This window comes from Ovis canadensis, chromosome 4 (genome assembly GCF_042477335.2).
Source record: "Ovis canadensis isolate MfBH-ARS-UI-01 breed Bighorn chromosome 4, ARS-UI_OviCan_v2, whole genome shotgun sequence".
NCBI classification, from domain to species: Eukaryota; Metazoa; Chordata; class Mammalia; order Artiodactyla; family Bovidae; genus Ovis; species Ovis canadensis.
Window position 1 is genome coordinate 18,769,018 of NC_091248.1, and position 19,892 is coordinate 18,788,909.

Consider the following 19,892-nt stretch of genomic DNA (forward strand, 5'->3'; position numbering starts at 1 on the left):
TCCACAGTGGTTATCTCTCAGAGTGTGCTCAGCAGAACTTCCCAAGGCCCGTTGCCAGACTCACAACTGACCCACAGCAGTCACAGGCCATTGAGCTGAATTTGAACAGTATAAATTCTCATATGTATGATTCTAGAGTCCAGCCTATCAACTTTTATCACCAGCTCATAAAACCTTGCAAACCTATTTTCTACTCAATTAACTATTTACTATTTTCAGTTTCCCAATAATCCAAAGTATTTCAACAGCTTCCTCTCAATGTTTTCCTCATGTGCATTTGAACAGTGGGGTCCATGGGACTCTGAGAAGGACTTGTTGAAAACTCACAGTAAATTGATTTCAGTTTTATAGTGTTAAAATAGGTCTTAGCCAGTAGAAAATCATATTCTAAGCAAAAGTGAGTTTTGTAGTTTTCAGAACAAAAGTCATTTTTATATGGAGCAACCAGTTCTGGGTGCTAAGAAGGGTGCCATAAAATGCTTAAGCAAAGTACAATGCAAAAAAAAAAAAAAGAAGAAGAAGAAAAGAAAATTAACTCAGGTTAATTGTGCAGTCTGTCTTGAAACTTGTGGAAAGCCTAGCTTGAAATCTTCCACGTGTAGTATGGAAGTCTTGACAAGTATGAGAATTTCATTCTTAACTTAGCCAATACACACACACACACACACAGTGTGTACACATAAAGGCATGTTTATGTACACACATGCATGCTAGCTCACACACATATGTATATGTGAACTCACAACTAGGAAGGGGACAGTAGAACATACACCCTTTCCCTGCTTTGCCACAGTGAATTCCTGAGATATGCTGCTTATACAAGTCGATTATTTTTCTAGATCACATCTTTGTCCTTCTCCTATCTCCTCTATCATAGTCACAGAAAAGTCTCAAAAATGATTTTCACATCTTTTTAGGAGGTCAAAGTTACTAGCAGATTGGACTATATACAAATTTCTATTTTGTAACCCAAAATGGTTGTAGAAACAATTTCATATTGTTCTATGTTGCTGACTTTAATTTATTGAAATATAATTTACATGTAATAAAATGCACAGCTCTTAAGCTTACAGTTTGATGGGGTTTAACAAATGTACAATCTGTGCAGCTAAGATACAAGTCAGTGTATAAAACTATTCTGTCACCTCAAAGAAGTCTTTGTTTCTCTTTGAGTGGATCCCCTGTTCTCCACCACTGCCATTATGATTTTTATGAACACAGTTTAGTTTTGTTTATTTTATGATTTTGTAAAAATAAAGCAACACAAATCCCTTTACATCTGGCTTCTTTCATTCAAACATTTCCGAAGTCCACAGATGTTATTGTATGTGTTAGTAGACATGCCTGCCTATTGCTCTGTTAATATTCCGTGGAACAGACAATTTACAGATCTTTATTCTACTATCAGTGGGAATCTAGACTATTCACAATTTGGGGATACTATATAATAAATGAATGCTGCTATGGACATTCTTGAAAACTTTTATGTAGACATATGGTATCATTTTTCGTGAACAAATACTTAGGTATGGAATTGCTGAGTTAAGAAGGTACCTACTGACCGGAGCAGCAGCGCCAGTTTTCCGATGGATGTCTACCTTCCCGTCAGCACCCTGTTGGAGCTGTCACTGCCAGACACCCACACCAACACTAATTACTGTCAGTCTTCACAACTGAACATTCTAGTGGGTCTGAAATGATATCTCACTGAACTCCCTTCCTGCATACTTTTGTCAAGCACTATTCATGCATATGTATGTATGTTTCTTCAGGTATTCCATTCAACTGAGATTCAGAAAATGGCTAGTTGGTTTCTGCATGTGACCAGAGCAATAACATGCAAATTCAGGAGGTGAACGTGGGATAATCAGTATTTCCTCACATGAACTGAGACTAACCCAAGGGAGGTCTGCAGAATAAGGAAAATAAAGCAGAAATGAGCTAGGATAGAGTATCATGGGGATCTCAAGGGTCCAGTGATGTCTTCAGTTCCATTCCTAAGTCTCAACTGCTTTTCTGAGAGTGTGCTACTTCACCATAAGTTCCCTTCTCTTCCTTAAACACATTCAATAAAGTTTTTGTTGTAATCAATCAAAAGCAACTTAAAGAATGCCAAAATTATTTGACTATTAGTTTTTTTTACACTATTACATGTGTCCATCTTTTACTTTCTGCTCATTGGGAGTTTCAGAAAAGATCTTTCTTGAATCTAACAGCAGGCTCTCTTTACTGAAAAGAAATTAAGCCTACATATATGGCCACACACTCCCTTCAGCCTGTATGTAGCATTCCAATTATCTTCAAAGAAACAATGTCTCTTTTGCAGATTTTTAGGAAATAATACACTTGGTTGAAATAGATAGACAAAAAATGAGTTTGAAAATTAACATTTTTAGGTCCTCAAATTTTAATGTATTTTGTTAATTTTGAAGTGTAATTAATCATTTTATTGTATAATGGGATAGTTTTGTAATTTTTTTAGTTTTTAATATTTTATATCTTAACTATCTGTTATCAAAGATAGTTTTATTTCTTCCTTTCCAATATGTACCCTTTTAAATTTTTTTCATGTCTCACTGCATTAACTAAGATTTCCACTGTGATGTTGAATAGGAGTGGTAAGAGGAGACATCCCTACCTTGTTCCTGATCTTAGGGAGAAAGCATCTAGCTTTTCACTCTAAGGTGAAATATCAGCTTACAGGTTTTTTTTTTTTGTAAATATTCTTTATTATATTCAGAAAGTTTCCTCTATTCCTAGTTTACTAGGAAGTGGTTTTGTGAATATGTGTTAGATCTTTGTAATTTTCCCTTCATCTGTTAATGTGATCATATGATTTTTATCAAAAACCCTCTTAGCCAAAATCTTATATTATTGTACAAGATCCCTATTGTGACAGTAAGGTGTGGAGAGAAGGAAAACATTATGTGGTCCTATATGAGGTCTCAGTCTTTATAATAAGTCTGAATTGGGCATTTTCCTTCCCCCATATAAAGGCTAGATGAGGCTGGAATTAAGTATTTACCACCCCCAAAATAGATTAGGTTTGACTAAAATCCAAGTAAATTGGGCCCTAGTAAAATAGTTTCCCATGAAAATAGGCCTTATTAAGAGAACAGAAAGTCAGGGTATATTTCACAATGATTGCTTTTCTTTCCCCCTGCCTGAAACTCTGGGGTATTTTCTTCCGATCTTCACTGTGAGAACCTGGAAGGAATTCTGGAGGTAAATTCATAAGAGTGGGGACCCTACAACACTGAGTCTCCTGGAGTTTCTAACTCAACCACACTGATCCTCCAGTGCTATGTGGATCACAAGTTGAAGCTTCTGACTTTAGCTTAGGGCTCTGCTCCTGGACTTCTCTATTTGATTTTCCATATCTTCGTATCTTTCCAGTTTGGGGGGCATCAGTTTTACCTGTGACATCAATTTTCTGATGGATATAAAATGAGTTGTTGATTTTCAGTTTGTTCAGCCCTTCTTTTTGTTGTGAGGTTGGGAGTGATGCCTTCCTTCCAAGCATCTTCCATGTCCGCTTGGAACCCAGAAGTTCTCTACTTTCAATCCATATCTAGAGCTATGCCTCATAACACCTGGGCGTATTTTGGCAAGTTGGCATTTCTGATTGTCTTTTCAATAAATCAACTCTGTTCTGAAGGAAGAGTTCTGCATCAGCCTCAAACCCAAGTCTTTGTCTTTTATTCACACACCAACTCTGGTGAGAATATAGCATTAAATCTTAGAAACCGACCATTATTTTGAGACATACCAGTGGAGTAAATGATTTGTTTCTGATCAGGTCATCACATATTATCAGAGTGCTATTAGGGGCAAGGCATTCTAAGATTAGAATGATGTCAACAATCTATCATGATGAAGTAAAGAATCTCTCCTAATGCTGGAGTGAGACATTGGTCAATACACCCATAATAAAGTGCTGATTTCTTGATTCAACAAATCTCAAGTCAGTGTTCATTACAGATGCTAAGTTCCTGGATAGTGAGGACCATGGTCGCTGCTCTATGCCCTGGACTTAGTATTAGCATGGCACAGAACAGCTGCTCAAAGCAATTTAAGAGTTACATAAATGAAAAAATAAGTAGGGGAATTTGTATATCCAATTAGAAGCATCTGAAGTTTAGCCTAATGACAGAGCCTTAGAATTCTAGAAACTGCAGAAAGGCTGTCAGCACATGTGTTTCTGCAGTAACTTCATTTGGAAGGGGACATTTAGGAATAGTGAATTGACACAGAAAATCGCCATTATTCAGAATGACTGGATATCCCAGAGATCTATGCAGATTTTAGTAGAATACAGAGGGTATTGTTAGCTTTATCAATAATGGGAGAAAAGAAAGAATGAATTTTTCAATTCCAACGCTGACATATGCCCATCAGTCAAAATTGAGCTGAAACAAGCAGACACTGCATCTGCTATCCACTTTTAGAAATCTGACTTACTCTGCAACCAGGTGTTCTATGCTGGAGTCTATGGATGGGCTTGAGGAGTCTTTGAATCCCCAGATATTTTGTGCAAATATTTTGGATGTATGAATTTTATGGAAGAAGTATCATGGCTTTCATATGTGGAGAAACAGAATAGTAAAAGAAGCAAGGGGATGCCCCAAGAACTAGTCCCCACCTTCAGAAGTTTCTCTTCTTCAGGTGAGTAGATATCAGATAGCAGAGAATATATATTCTGAGAAAAGAGAGACAGACAGACTGACCTGCACACATCTTATGTCGAGCACCATGCAGCCTCACCTCTTCATTTCCCCAGCCTGATTCTTAGGGATGAAGCAGAACAGACCTGACAATTAGCAGACAAAGGTTTTTTAGATTTAAGTCTGTTTGAGATAGTATATCATTAGTATTCATTTATGTAGCAGATAATCAATCCTTCCATTTCTATTTTGATGCAAAGTATCTATTGAATTCATTAAGCTATCATCAACTAATGAGCAATCATTGTCATTAAACAGCTGCATCACAGAAATAATAGAGAGAAAAAATCCAAGATCTGTAGTATTTTCATTTTCACCATAATTAACACATAGGCTCTTCTGAAGATGCCAGATCCTTGGCATTTCCAGTAACATTTCACGGAGGCTGACTCCTCCCTGCTTTCTTGCTCCCACAATCTCTCACACTCCCTCTTCTTTCACCTTTACCCTCTGGGGTGAAAAGGAGTCAACATTTCTTGACTCTCTTCACTTAGCAAAGGGTAAGCCTGCAAAGAGAATCAAATATAACAGACATTCAGCACAGGACTCAGGGCACTAGGACGGAAGGTGTTTTTGCGAAGTCAGAAGGAGGTGGGAAATCGTCATGCCAGAAAGGTCAGCGCATCCTTAACCATGGCAGTCAAATGCTGGCTCACTAATTGGACCATTTACCTCCCAGAACCATGCCGAAAGGTGCTCATCCACTGTTCTCAGACCTTTAAACAGCTCAGCTGGCAGGTGGCTTAAAATGGAAAGATGATGCTAATTAGTGCTAATTGATTCCACAGCCTTTACATTTGCTCACCTACAGGATGCCCTCTGTCCTGATAGGGGAGGAGGGCTTTGTATATTTGGTTGGTAACAAGAAAGCCCTAAATTTATTAGGGAAAAAAAGCCCATGATTTTAGAAGGAAAAGCAGTGTCCAAGGATTCCTCTTCTGCTATTCTGACTTCCTGAATTTCACAGTCTTCTGCTGGGACAGTTTCTTCATATTTCTTTGAGAATTCACCACGGGAAGCCAAGGTCTGTACCTGACAGAAGTGGGAAACCACAGAGCTCAGCTTCAGCCACCACAGTCTTTGATTATTAGACAAAGCTGTCTGTTTCTTAGGAAATCAAAACGTGTATGCTATGCATGTCTTATTGTTTATATACATTTCTCCCAGAACATGATATTTTAAAATTAACAGCTTAATATGTTATAAAACTCACACTCATCACAATCCTGATTTCTCCCTCTTATGTGATTGAAGACATAAGTATCCAATTTTTTTATCCTTCTAATTCTCACATTCATTAACAGCAGTTTTTCCCCTAGCAAGATTCTGCACAAGAGCAAATGAATTTTGTGTATTTGACAAATATTTCTCTCTGGCATGACTAAACTCAAAGACAGCATCACAAGTGAACAGTACTGGGAAAGGTATTCCAGAGAAAAGTAATGCAGAGATAGTCTCCATATCTAAAACATTTGGAGAAGCTAAAAACTCATTAGGGATCCAGCAACCTGTCCCCCCAAACCATCCAGGCCTAATTCCTTTCTCAGTATCCGATTATGTTGCTTATGAGGTCTCAGACATGGGAGCTGGTTAAAGGTTCATGAGGTTTGAAGCCTTCATCTTAATGACTTGGGGCTCAGTTGCTGTGCAGAAGCATGTTAAGACAGCTTTGGGAGAACATTTTTTGGTAAATATCTGAAAAGAACTTTAGAAAATGTCTCTCTCTGGATAAAGATTGTTTTACCTTTCTTCTACTATTTAATCTTTTAAAATATTATTTGTAACCATAAGTAAAATCTATTTTCATTGTAAGGAGGAAAACCTGTAAGAAATATACAGAGCTCACAACAGCAAAATAATGGAGAATAGGGAAATGAATGACTTAAAATGTTGACCACATGGGACTCTGCCAGTCTAACAGCCCACAGTGAGCAAAGGCTCTTCAGTCCTGGGCAAACAGGAATGACCACCGTCCTTTGTTTCATCCTCTGTACTGAAAAGGTGAGCTTGTTCCCAGCGTGTGGCTGTCTTTTATTTATTTATTTATTTATTTATTGCGATTTGCAGCTTGGCAACCAATCTGCTCAATGAATTGTTCCTTTGCATTTCTTTTTTTTTAATTTTTTTTACTTTACAATACTGTATTGGTTTTTCCATACATTGACATGAATCCGCCACGGGTGTACATGAGTTCCCAACCCCGAACCCCCCTCCCACCACTCTCCCCATATCATCTCTCTGGGTCATTCCAGTGCACCAGCCCCAAGCATCCTGTATCCTGCATTGAACCTAGACTAGTGATTCGTTTCTTACATGATAGTATACATGTTTCAATGCCATTCTCCCAAATCATCCCACCCTCTCCCTCTCCCACAGAGTCCAAAAGTCTGTTCTATACATCTGTATCTCTTTTGCAGTCTTGCATACAGGGTTATCGTTACCATATTTCTAAATTCCATATATATGTGTTAGTATACTGTATTGGTGTTTTCTTTCTGGCTTACTTCACTCTGTATAATTGGCTCCAGTTTCATCCACCTCATTAGAACGGACTCAAATGTATTTTTTTAATGGCTGAGTAATACTCCATTGTGTATATGTACCACAGCTTTCTTATCCATTCGTCTGCTGATGACAAAGAAGGCAAGAATACACAATGGATTAAGGACAATCTCTTTAACAAGTGGTGCTGGGAAAACTGATCAACTACTTGTAAAAGAATGAAACTAGAACATTTTCTAATACCATTCACAAAAATAAACTCAAAATGGATTAAAGATCTAAATGTAAGACCAGAAACTATAAAACTCCTAGAGGAGAACATAGGCAAAACACTCTCTGACATAAATCACAGCAGGATCCTCTATGATCCACCTCCCAGAATACTGGAAATAAAAGCAAAAATAAACAAATGGGATCTAATTAAAATTAAAAGCTTCTGCACAACAAAGGAAACAATAAGCAAGGTGAAAAGACAGCCTTCAGAATGGGAGAAAATAATAGCAAATGAAGCAACTGACAAATAACTAATCTCAAAAATATACAAGCAACTTATGCAGCTCAATTCCATTTCTTTTTTTTAATTAATGTATAGTTGATTACATCATTACAATATTGTTAGTTTCAGGTATACAGGAAAGTGATTCAGATATATATAATATAGATACACATATACATATACATATATAAGCTTAAATTATTTTCCATTATAGGTTATTACAAATATTTAGTATAGTTATCTGTGCTATACAGTAGGTCCTTGTTATTTATCTGTTTTATATATAGTAGTGTGTATGTGTTAATCCCAAAGTCTTAATTTATATCTCCTCCCTCCCTTTTCTTCTGGTAACCATGAATTTGTTTTCTATGTCTGTGAGTCTCTTTCTATTTTTGAATAAGATCCTTTGTGTCATTTTTCTTTTTTAGAGTCCACATATAAGCAATATCATTCCAACTGTGCTAAATGAGACATTCAACTACCTGGGCAGAGTTCCACTTGTTCAGTTGCTAAATCCTGTCTGACTCTGTGACCTCTTGCACTGTAGCACTCCAGGCTTCCCTGTCCTTCACTATCTCCTGGAGCTTACTCAAACTCATGTCCACTGAGTCAGTGATGCCATCCAACCATCTCATCTTCTGTCGTCCCCTTCTCCTCCTGTCTTCAGTCTTTCCCATCATCAGAGTCTTTTCCAATGAGTCAGCTCTTTGCATCAGTTGGCCAAAGTACTGAAGCTTTATTTCAGCATGAGTCCTTCCAATGAACATTCAAGGTTGATTTCCTTTAGGAGTCACTAGTTTGATCTCCTTGTTGTCCAAGGGACTCTCAAGAGTCTTTTCCAGCACCACAATTCAAAAGCATCAATTCTTCAGCTGTCAGGTCCAACTTTCATATCCATACATGGATGTATGTGACTGCTGGAAAAATCATAGCTTTGACTATATGGACATTTGTTGTCAGAGTGATGTCTCTGCTTTTTAGTACAACATTTACATTTGTCATAGCTGTTCTTACAAGGAGCAAGGGTCTTTTAATTCATGGCTGAAGTCACAGTCCTCAGTGATTTTAGAGCCCCTAAAAATGAAATCTGTCACAGTTTACACTTTTTCCCTATCTACTTGCCATGAAGTCATGGAACCAGATACCATGATCTTAGTTTTTTATATTGAGTTTAAAGCCATCTTTTTCACTCCCCTCTTTCAGCCTCATCAAGAGGCTCTTTAGTTCCTCTTTTCTTTCTGCCATTAGAGTGGTATCATCTGCATATCTGAGGTTGTTCATATTTCTCCTGGCAATCTTGATTCCAGGTTGTAATTCATCCAGTCTGATATCTCACATGATGTATTCTACACAGAAGTTAAATAAGCAGGGTGACAATATACATACTCTTCTGACATACTGTTTTCCCAATTTTGAACCAGTCCATTGTTCTATGTTCAGTTCTAACTGTTGCTTCTTTAGCCACAAACAGGTTTCTCAAGAGACAGGTAAGGTGGTCTGGTATTCCTATCTCTTTCAGAATTTTCCAGTTTGTTGTGATCCACATAGTTAGAGGCTTTCTTGTAGCCAACGAAGAAGAAGTAGGTATTTTTCTGGAATTGCCTTGCTTGCTTATTTTATGATACAACAGATGTTAGCAATTTGATCTCTGGTTTCTCTGCCTTTTCTACAACCAGCTTGTACATCTGGAAGTTCTCAGTTCACATACTGTTGAAGCCTAGCTTGAAGGATTTGAAGCATCCCCTTGCTAGCATGTGAAGTGAGCACAATTGTACAGCAGTTTGAATAATCTTTGGCATTGCCCTTCTTTGGGATTGGAATGAAAACTGACCTTTTCCTGTTCTGTGGCCACTGCTGAGTTTTCCAAATTTGCTGGCATATTGAGTGCAGCACTTTAACAGCATCATCTTTCAGGATTTTAAATAGCTCAGCTGCAATTCCATCACTTCCACTAGCTTTACTCCTGTGTTACCTAAGGCCCACTTGACTTCACACTGCAGGATGTGTGGCTTCACCACTTCTGTAAAATGGTTTGCCCACTGAAATGAACAGATGTGTAACGATCAAGAAACTTCTAGGTAAAGCAGCAGAGCAGGCGCAAGTCTAATTCTCACCCTCTCAGAGAACCATTGAAATAATAGCATAAAAAAGAGAAAACGCTTCTAGATGCTAGAAGTCAGAACGGCGAGACAGGAGCCCATGGCAGCACTATTCACAATAGCCAGGACGTGGGAGCAGCCTAAATGTCATTGGCAGAGGAGTGGATACAGAAGATATGCACACATGCAGTGCAATATCATTAACACCCAGTCATGGGAAGAACAAAGTGATGCCATTTGCAGCAGCATGGAGGAACCTAGATGCTATGATACCAAGTGAAGTCAGACTGACAAAGACAAACATGACCACTCACATGTAAAATCTAATATTTTAAATGATTTAAATGACCTTATTTATAAAACAGAAACAGTCTCACAGATTTGAGAAACAAATTTATGGTTACCAAAGGGGAAACCTTGGAAGGAGTGATAAATTAGGAGCTTGAGACTTACATGCATACACTGCTGCTGCTAAGTCACTTCAGTCTGTGTGACCCCACAGACAGCAGCCCACCAGGCTCTGCCGTCCCTGGGATTCTTCAGGCAAGAACACTGGAATGGGTTGCCATTTCCTTCTCCAATGCATGAAAGTTAAAAGTGAAAGTGAAGTCACTCAGTCGTGTCCAACTTCACGACCCCATGGACTGCAGCCCACCAGGCTCCTCCATCCATGGCATCTTCCAGGCAAAAGTACTGGAGTGGGGTGCTATTGCCTTCTCCAGTGCATGAAAGTGAAAAGTGAAAGTGAAGTCGCTCAGTCGTGTCCAACTCTGTGCGACCCCATGGACTGCAGCCCACCAGGCTCCTCTGTCCATGGGATTTTCCAGGCAAGAGTACTGGAGTGGGGTGCCATCGCCTTCTCCAATACATACACTACTATATATAACACAGATAAACAAGGACTTACTGTATTTCATAAGGAACTCTCTATTCAGTATTTTGTAATAACCTATATGAGAAAAGAACCTGAAAAAGAATGAATAAATGTATGCGTATGAATCATATGCTGTATACCTGGAACTAACACAATATTATAAATCAGCTATATTCCAATAAAGTTTTTTAAAAATAAGTGTATAAATAAATTTTGATGCATACTGTGCAGATGGGGCAGAGTCAAAGAAAGGAGAAAACAGCTCTTTAGGAAGGAGGAAAGAGAGACCAGAGCCTGAAGGGAGGGTCTGGACAGTGTACCTGGACCCAAGAACACCTCCGAGAGTGATCGACCTGGGCTGCAGGGGAGTTGCCCACAAGACATTCTGACAGATGTATCTAGAAATGGCTATGTCCCTACCACACTGCTATGCCACACCAGAGCCATAAAGATGCCACACAGAAATGAAGATTCTGAACTGAAAATTAAATACACCATAAATTTAAACATTTTCCTATCAATAAAGAAGCTGGATAAAAACTGAGTCCTTGTTTGAAAAGTACTTTGTCTTTAAAAGTATAATCTCGACTTATCCTTAAAAAACAGCTATGAGAGACTTCCCTGGTGATCCAGTGGTTAAGATTCTGTGCTTCAAATGCAGGGGGCACAATCTTGATCCCTGGTTGGATAACTAAGATCCCACATGCCCGGTGGCATGGTTGAATAAAAATAATAATAAAATTAGAACAAAAATAAGGAAAAAATGTTTTTAAAAATCTTTGAAATAAGGGCCAAAATGGAGAAATTGATACAGGGATCTCTGTAAAGTTTCTTTAAGAGAAACACAAGGAAATGTCATAAATTCTGAATCCTATAATCCACATCCTTTAAGGCCCTGTGATGTATAGGAAACCATACAGACAGTCATGGAGATGAAGCTATCCCAGGTCAGAAAAGGCCAGCAGAAATGAGAAGACATGGTTGCTGAAATTCAAAACAAAACAAGGGCAAGGACTGTTCAATTCGATATTCAGAAGCTGAATAAGCAAGTATAACATGAGTGTACAAAATTATCCTAAACCTTGGGATAGGATCTAAAAGTATTAATGCATGCATAAACAGGAGAAGCAGAGGCAGAAAATCCACCCCCAATATAAAGGAGAAGGTGAAAAAAGAAACAATAAAACAATAATCAAGGAACTCAGTGCCACTCTCCTGACCCAAAGCCTTTAGGGGCTTCCTTTCTTTTCTAAAGGAAATCCACAGCCCTGGCCCAGCCCACAGGCCACCCTTAAGAGACTTCTGGTTCCTCGGGGACCACCTCCCTCCCTCCCCACATCTGCGGTGGCACTTCCCCTCTTGGGGCTCACCCCTACCTTCCGGGGCTCAGCACATCTGTGCCCTGACCAATGACCTCCCTTCCTCCTGGCTCCCTCAGAGCCTTAGCTCTTGCTCACAGACATCTTGCTGCCAGGCTCGGCTCTGAGTCTCCGCATAGCACTGCTCTCAGAGAACTTACAGTGGATTAGTGTGATTGCTTATCTCCTGTCTCTTCTCAACTACCCAGGAGGGCAGGCAGGTCTTCTGTTTTATTCACCTGTGCACTTTTCCTAATCAGACACAGTTTTGTACCCAAATGGACCTCATGCAACTTCCGGAAATATTTTTGATGAACATCACTTGGGGAGAGAAGGAATGTTACTGGCATCCACTTGGTGGAGGACAGAAAAGCTGCCAAACAAGCCTAAAATCCACACGACAGCTCCTACTCACGAAGAATTGTCCAGTCCTAAGTGTTCACAGTACTGAGGTTGACAAACCCTGGCCTAGGGTATCTCCAGCCCCTAGAATGTAACAGGCACATGGTAAATATGGTTGAACTAATGAATGGATGGAATGTTGAATGGATGGGTAGCTGGATGGATGGATGGATGGATGGATGGATGGATGGATATGTGGTAGAGTGAATTGAAGCTAATTTTGCTGAGCTGAATATGGTCTATCAAGACCAAAAAAAGAGATCAGAAAAGAATAACAAATTATTAATTTAATGGAGGGAAAACAAGTATGTCTCCATAGACATCCTAGAACTTTTAAATTATAAATTTTAAAATAATTGTAGGCATTGAGGTAGGGAAAAAGTTGCCAGTGGATGAACAGACAAATTTAAAAAATCAAAATGAGTCTCCGATTTCTTTCTAACACAGTTGCCAAAAGTCAACCCATAGATGTCTACATATTTTGTGGGAAATGACCAGGAGAGATGTGTTTCACTCCTGGTGAAGTGGTGCCATGTGTGGCCATGTTGGTAGGGATGAAACGCTTTAACATTCCAGAAGGGTAATTTTTCAAAGATGTGTTCTGGTTAAACAAGATATAAGCTGAATAATTCAAGATTGGGAGGTGCTGACCCAGGAGATTGTCTCAGAGAAATGATAAAGTTAAGTATAGAGCTGTGTGTCTGAACATTGTGAACAGGTAATGAAACTTCAATGCAAATGTAAAAAGTAACACTTGAATGATAAAAGTAGAGAACATTTGGGGGAAAAATATACATATGAGATAAAAATGAAACTGAGATTGAAATCATTTAAATATTAAAAGCATTACACTTATCAGAAGAAAATACAGTTAATATCAACAGATCTCAGGAAAGAAAACGCATTCTAAATATCAATACAAACAGAAAAGGGGAAAAGGAAAAAAAAATGACAAACCCAATTAGACAAAATTTTAGGACTGATGTGAAAGTATACTTTATAGGAACAAATGGCAAATCATAAACTAAAAAAAACAGTAGGAGCATATGTTTGTGTGTGTGTGTTTGGGAGTATACCATAGTATCCCTTAAACACTGGAAACAAAGCCTCTTAAAAATGAATAAGAAAAATATGTGTATCTCCGAAGAAAGTTAAAACAGAGGAAATAAATGCACACATAAACTCAAGTGGCCAATAAATATTCTTGAAATGTTCAACATCTACTAGTAATATACTAGGTTCCCATACTATTTTTCCTCCATAAGTGAAAACTTTTATAACAATTGCAATAATCATTTTTCTCAGTACTGGGGAGTATGGGGCAGTGGGCACTACCATATTCTTCTTATAAAAGTATAATTTAGGACAAACTGCCTGGAGGGCAATTAGGCAGCATGAAGAGAAAGCCTCAAAAAAGCAGCACACACTTTGATAAAGGAGTTTTATTTCAAGCAAATTGTCCTAAGAAATCAATCACAGATGTTTAAAAAGATGCATGAGCAATGCTGTTCTCCACAGCATAACTTATAACAGTGAAAAATTGGAAACAATCTAAATGGCTGCCAATAAGAAATTGGATTTTAAAATATGGAACATATAAACTATGATGAAATTCAAGAGAATGATTAGCAGCCATGTACAAGAATACCAAATGAAATGGGGAAACGACAGTGAGAGGCCTAGACTCGAAATAATGTACAGTGTGACCTAAATTTGGTTAAAATATGTGCACATTTAATGCTAACTTTACATATAAAATATGTTCAAGAAAAAGGGCTGAAATCAAATATGACATTATGTTATTGGAGAATAAGTCAACTTTGCAAAAGAAGAGCAAAGTGGAAGGACTTGCCCTGCCAAATGTTAAGATACACTTGAAGTCTTGGTAAAATACTTATATATACTAGCCCTCAAGAACAGTCTGCAGGACGATGAATCGGGTAGAGACATCAAAGATGGATTGATTTGAATATGAAAGTTTAACACTTGATAAAGATGCCACCAGAATTAAACAGATAGAGTATGGGTGGTTTAAGAAAATTGATCAATTAAATGAAGAGAAATAAAGATGTTTACCTAACTAAAGTCAAATATACAAGTGTATTCTGGCTATATTAAAGACTTCAAGGTAAAAGTAAATTTTCAAAGTTAATAGGAAATATTGTAGGAGAATATTTTTCTGAATGAGAAGGGAGCAAGACATTAAGGAAAACTGCAAACCTTATCAAACAGCATGGTGAATTTCATTTTAAAGTTTAATTAATTCTCTTAGATTTCAGCAGCTTTATTGAGGAGTAATTGGTGGACAAAGTATTATCCTTTTTAGGGCCACAGAACTGGAAAAGATCAGTTTTCATTTCACTCTCAAAGAAAGGCGATGCCAAAGAATGTTCAAACTGCCTCACAATTGCACTCATCTCACCTGCTAGCAAAGTAGTATTCAAAATTCTCCAAGCTAGTCTTCAGCAGCACATAAACTGAGAAATTCCAGATGTTCAGGCTGGATTTAGAAAAGGCTGAGGAATCAGAAATCAAATTGCCAACATCCACTGGATCATAGGAAAAGCAAGATAATTCCGGAAAAAACATCTGTTTCTGCTTCATTGACTACACTAAAGCCTTTGACTGTGTGGATCACACCAAACTGGAAAGTTCTGAAAGAGATGAGAATACCAGAACACCTTATCTGCCTGCTGAGAAGCTTGCATGCAGGTCAAGAAGCAACAGTTAAAACCAGACAGAGAACAATAGACTGGTGCCAAATAGGAAAAGGAGTACGTCAAGGCTGTATATTGTCACCCTGCTTATTTAACTTATATGCAGAGGACATCATGAGAAATCCTGGGCTGGAAGAAGCACAATCTGGAATCAAGATTGCCGGAAGAAATATTAATAACTTCAGATACGCAGATGGCACCACCCTTATGGCAGAAAGTGAAGAGGAACTAAAAAGCCTCTTGATGAAAGTAAAAGCAGAGAGTGAAAAGGTTGGCTTAAAGCTCAACATTCAAAAAACTAAGATCACGGCATCTGGGCCCATCGTTTCATGGCAAATAGATGGGGAAACAGTGGAAAGAGTGAGAGACTTTATTTGGGGGAGGGGCTCCAAAATCACTGCAGATGGTGGCTGCAGCTATGAAATTAAAAGAGGCTTGCTCCTTGCAAGAAAAGTTATGACCAACCTAGATAGCATATTAAAAAGCAGAGACATTACTTTGCCAATAAAGGTTCGTCTAGCCAAAGCTATGATTTTTCCAGTAGTCAAGTATGGATGTGAGAGTTGTATCATAAAGAAAGCTGAGTGCCGAAAAATTGATGCCTTTGAACTGTGGTGTTGGAGAAGACTCTTGAGAGTCCCTTGGACTGCAAGGAGATCCATCCAGTCCATCTTAAAGGAGAACAGTCCTGAATATTCACTGGGAGAACTGATGCTGAAGCTGAAGCTCCAATACTTTGGCCACCTGATGCAAACAGATGATTGGATGGCATCACCGACTCAGTGGACATGAGTTTGAGTAAACTCTGGGAGCTGGTGACAGACACGGAGGCCTGGCTTGCTGCAGTCCTTGCGGTCACGGAGAGTAGGACACGACTGAGCGACTGAAGGACAACTGTGGCGCTAGTGATAAAGAACCTGTCTGCCAATGCGGGTAGACCTAAGAGACACAGGGCCTGGAAGATCCCTGGAGGAGGGCATGGGTAACCCACTCTAGTCTTCTTGCCTGCAGAGTCCAAGGCAGGCTGCATTCCGTAGGGTCACACAGAGTCCGACACAACTGAAGCAACTTAGCACACGTGCACCTCTTTTTAATGTGTGCAGTCTATGCGTTTGAACACAAACAATTGCCCATGATATCATCATGACCATCAAGGGTAGAGACACACAGCACCTCCCAGATTTGCCTGGTGTCCCTTTGTATTTGTTTTGTGATAATAACACTTGACATAAAATCCGCCTTCTAAACACATTTTGAAGTGCGCAACAATGTTCTGTTAACCACCAACACTGTAGTTAACACAGCAGATTTACTTGTCTAGATTACTCGAAACTTTGTTCCCATTCAACGTATTTCCTTAAAACGTCCAACTGGGGGAAGATATGCCCAAATGAAAGAAATTAATCTCTTGAATAAGCAATAAAATATTGCAAATAATAAAACAATTACTCTAATTTTTAGCAAAAAACTATGAAGATAATCACAATTGGCTTTGTAATCTTAAAAGTCTATAAAATGTGAAAAGACATTCAAAATTGAATATGTGGGTGTGAGTATGTGTGTGTGCACTCAATCTCATCCAACTGTTTGTGACCTCATGAATTATAGCCCACCAGGTTCCTCTGTCCATGGAATTTCCAAGGCAAGAATACTGGAATGGATGGCTATTCCCTCCTCCAAGGGATCTTCCTGACTCTGGGATTGATTTCACATCTCTTGCATTAGTACCTTTGCACCACCTGGAAAACCCTCAAAGTTGAACAGTAATCAAATAAATACAAATTACAGCAAAAAATAATGTATTGCTACACACAAAGTAGATGTGGAAAACTTAGGCCAACAGGAATGGAGTTACATATGTGGAAGGAAACCAGTGTGCGCTCCAGGGAAAAGTTAGATTCCTAAAGACCTTCTTGAAATCAGTTCAGCAGCACTGAGTCAAGTCAAAAATGCTTATAATCTACAGAATGTTCACTGCTGCACACAATTCCTAAAGATATGCTCACATATTGATGGGAAAATACGCAAGGAAAGTGGAAGGGGCTTTACAAAGTTGCCAGGTATAGTTTTATAATAATACAAATAGTGAGACTAACGGAGAAATATTGAGTTGCAATCCACAGCATACAACTTTAGCAATAACAGACAAAAGAATTTAAGACAAAATGCATTTACAGACATAAAGTATCAATACACAATAAAAGAGTAATAGAGTAGTTGGATAAATTGGCCATTTGACTTTAGGTGTGCATTTATTTTCTCTGTTTAGCTTTCTTCTGAAATACTCATATTTTTCTTACTCATTTTTAAGAGATTTTGTTTCCAGTGTTTACGGGATACCAAAATATACTCCCAAATACACAAAAACATATGCTAAGAAAGGACATGCTGAGGAGGTCAGAGGAGGTAGCGTTCAGGCAGAGTCACGTGTGTACAAGCTGTGGCAGGAAGTAGGAAGACTGGCCACACACAGGGGCAGAGAAGAGCATCAGGAGGTGAGGTCACGTGGGCACAGGGGTCAGGCTCAACTGGCCCTGCTTCAGAATGGATAAACAGCAAGGTCCACAGGGAACTGTATTCAATATCTTGTGACAGGTCATAATAGAAAGAATATTTTTATTAATTTTTAAATTAATTTATTTTAATTGGAGGCTGATTACTTTACAATATTGTAGTGGTTTTTGCCATATATTCACATGAATCAGCCATAGGTGTACATGTGTTCCCCATCCTGAACCCTCCTCCCCCCTCCCTCCCCATCCCATCTCTCAGGGTCATCCCAGTACACCAGCCCTGAGCACCTGTCTCATGAATCAAACCTGGGCTGGCAATCTATTTCACATATGATACTATACATGTTTCAATGCCATTCTCTCAAATCATCCCACCCTCTCCCTCTCCCACAGAGTCCAAAAGTCTATTCTTTACATCTGTGTCTCTTTTGCTGTCTTGCATATAGGGTCATCGTCACCATCTTTCTTATATATGTATTAATATACTGTATTGGTGTTTTTCTTTCTGACTTACTTCACTCTGTATAATATGCTCCAGTTTCATCCACCTCATTAGAACTGATTCAAATGTATTCTTGTTAATAGCTGAGTAATATTCCATTGCATATATGTACCATGCTTTCCTATCTATTTGTCTGCTGATGGACATCTAGGTTGCTTCCATGTCCTGGCTATTGTAAACAATGCTGTGATGAACATTGGGGTACATGTGTCTCTTTCAGTTCTGGTTTCCTTGGTATTGTATGCCCAGGAGTGGGATTGCTGGGTCGTATGGCTGTTCTTTTTCCAGTTTTTTAAGGAATCTCCACACTGTCCTCCATCGTGGCTATACTAGTTTACACTCCCACCAAGAGTGTAAGAGGGCTCCCTTTTCCCCGCACCCTCTCCAGCATTTACTGCTTATAGACTTTTGGATCGCAGCCATTCTGACCTGCGTGAGGTGGTACCTAATTGTGGTTTTGATTTGCATTTCTCTGATAACGAGTGATGCTGAGCATCTTTTCATGTGTTTGTTAGCCATCTGTATGTCTTCTTTGGAGAAATGTTTGTTTAGTTCTTTGACCCATTTATTGATTGGGTCGTTTAGTTTTCTGGTATTGAGCTACATGAGCTGTGCTTCATCCAGCCCAGCATTTCTCATGATGTACTCTGGATAAAAGTTAAATAAGCAGGGTAACAATCCGTGGTGGATTCATGTCAATGTATGGCAAAACCAATACAGTATTGTAAAGTAAAATAAAGTAAAAATAAAAATTAAATAAAAACAAAGAAACACCTGGAGTAACAGGCAAATTTGGCCTTGGAGTACAGAATGAAGCAGGGCAAAGGCTAATAGAGTTTTGCCAAGAGAACGCACTGGTCATAGCAAATACCCTCTTCCAACAACACAAGAGAAGACTCTACACATGGACATCACCAGAGGGTCAACACCAAAATCAGATTGATTATATTCTTTGCAGCCAAAGATGGAGAAGCTCTATACAGTCAGCAAAAACAAGACTGGGAGCTGACTGTGGCTCAGATCATGAATTCTTTATTGCCAAATTCAGACTTAAATTAAGGAAAGTAGGGAAAATCACTAGGCCATTCAGGTATGACCTAAATCAAATCCCACATGATTATACAGTGAAAATGAGAAACAGATTCAAGGATTAAATCTGATAAAGTGCCTGAAGAGCTATGGATGGAGGTTCGTGACATTGTACAGGAGACAGGGATCAAGACCATCGCCAAGAGGAAGAAATGCAAAAAGGCAAAATGGCTGTCTGGGGAGGCCTTACAAATAGCTGCGAAAAGAAGAGAAGTGAAAGGCAAAGGAGAAAAGGAAAGATATACCCATTTGAATGCAGAGTTCCAAAGAATAGCAAGGAGAGATAAGAAAGCCTTCCTCAGTGTTCAGTGCAAAGAAATAGAGGAAAACAATAGAATGGAAAAGACTAGAGATCTCTTCAAGAACATTAAAGATATCAAGGGAAAAGAATATTTTAAAAATAATGTATATATAGGTATAAAGGAGTCGCTTTGCTGTACAGCAGAGATTGGCACAGCATCGTAAGTCAACTATACTTCAATACATTTTTTCTTTAAAGAATAACCTCAAGATGCTTGACCTGAGAAAACAGAGTTATTTCTAAGTGGTGAAGAGGGGAACACTTTAGGGAAAAGGGTCTTAAGCTTGGTTGTGAACAGTTTGAGATATGTATCCC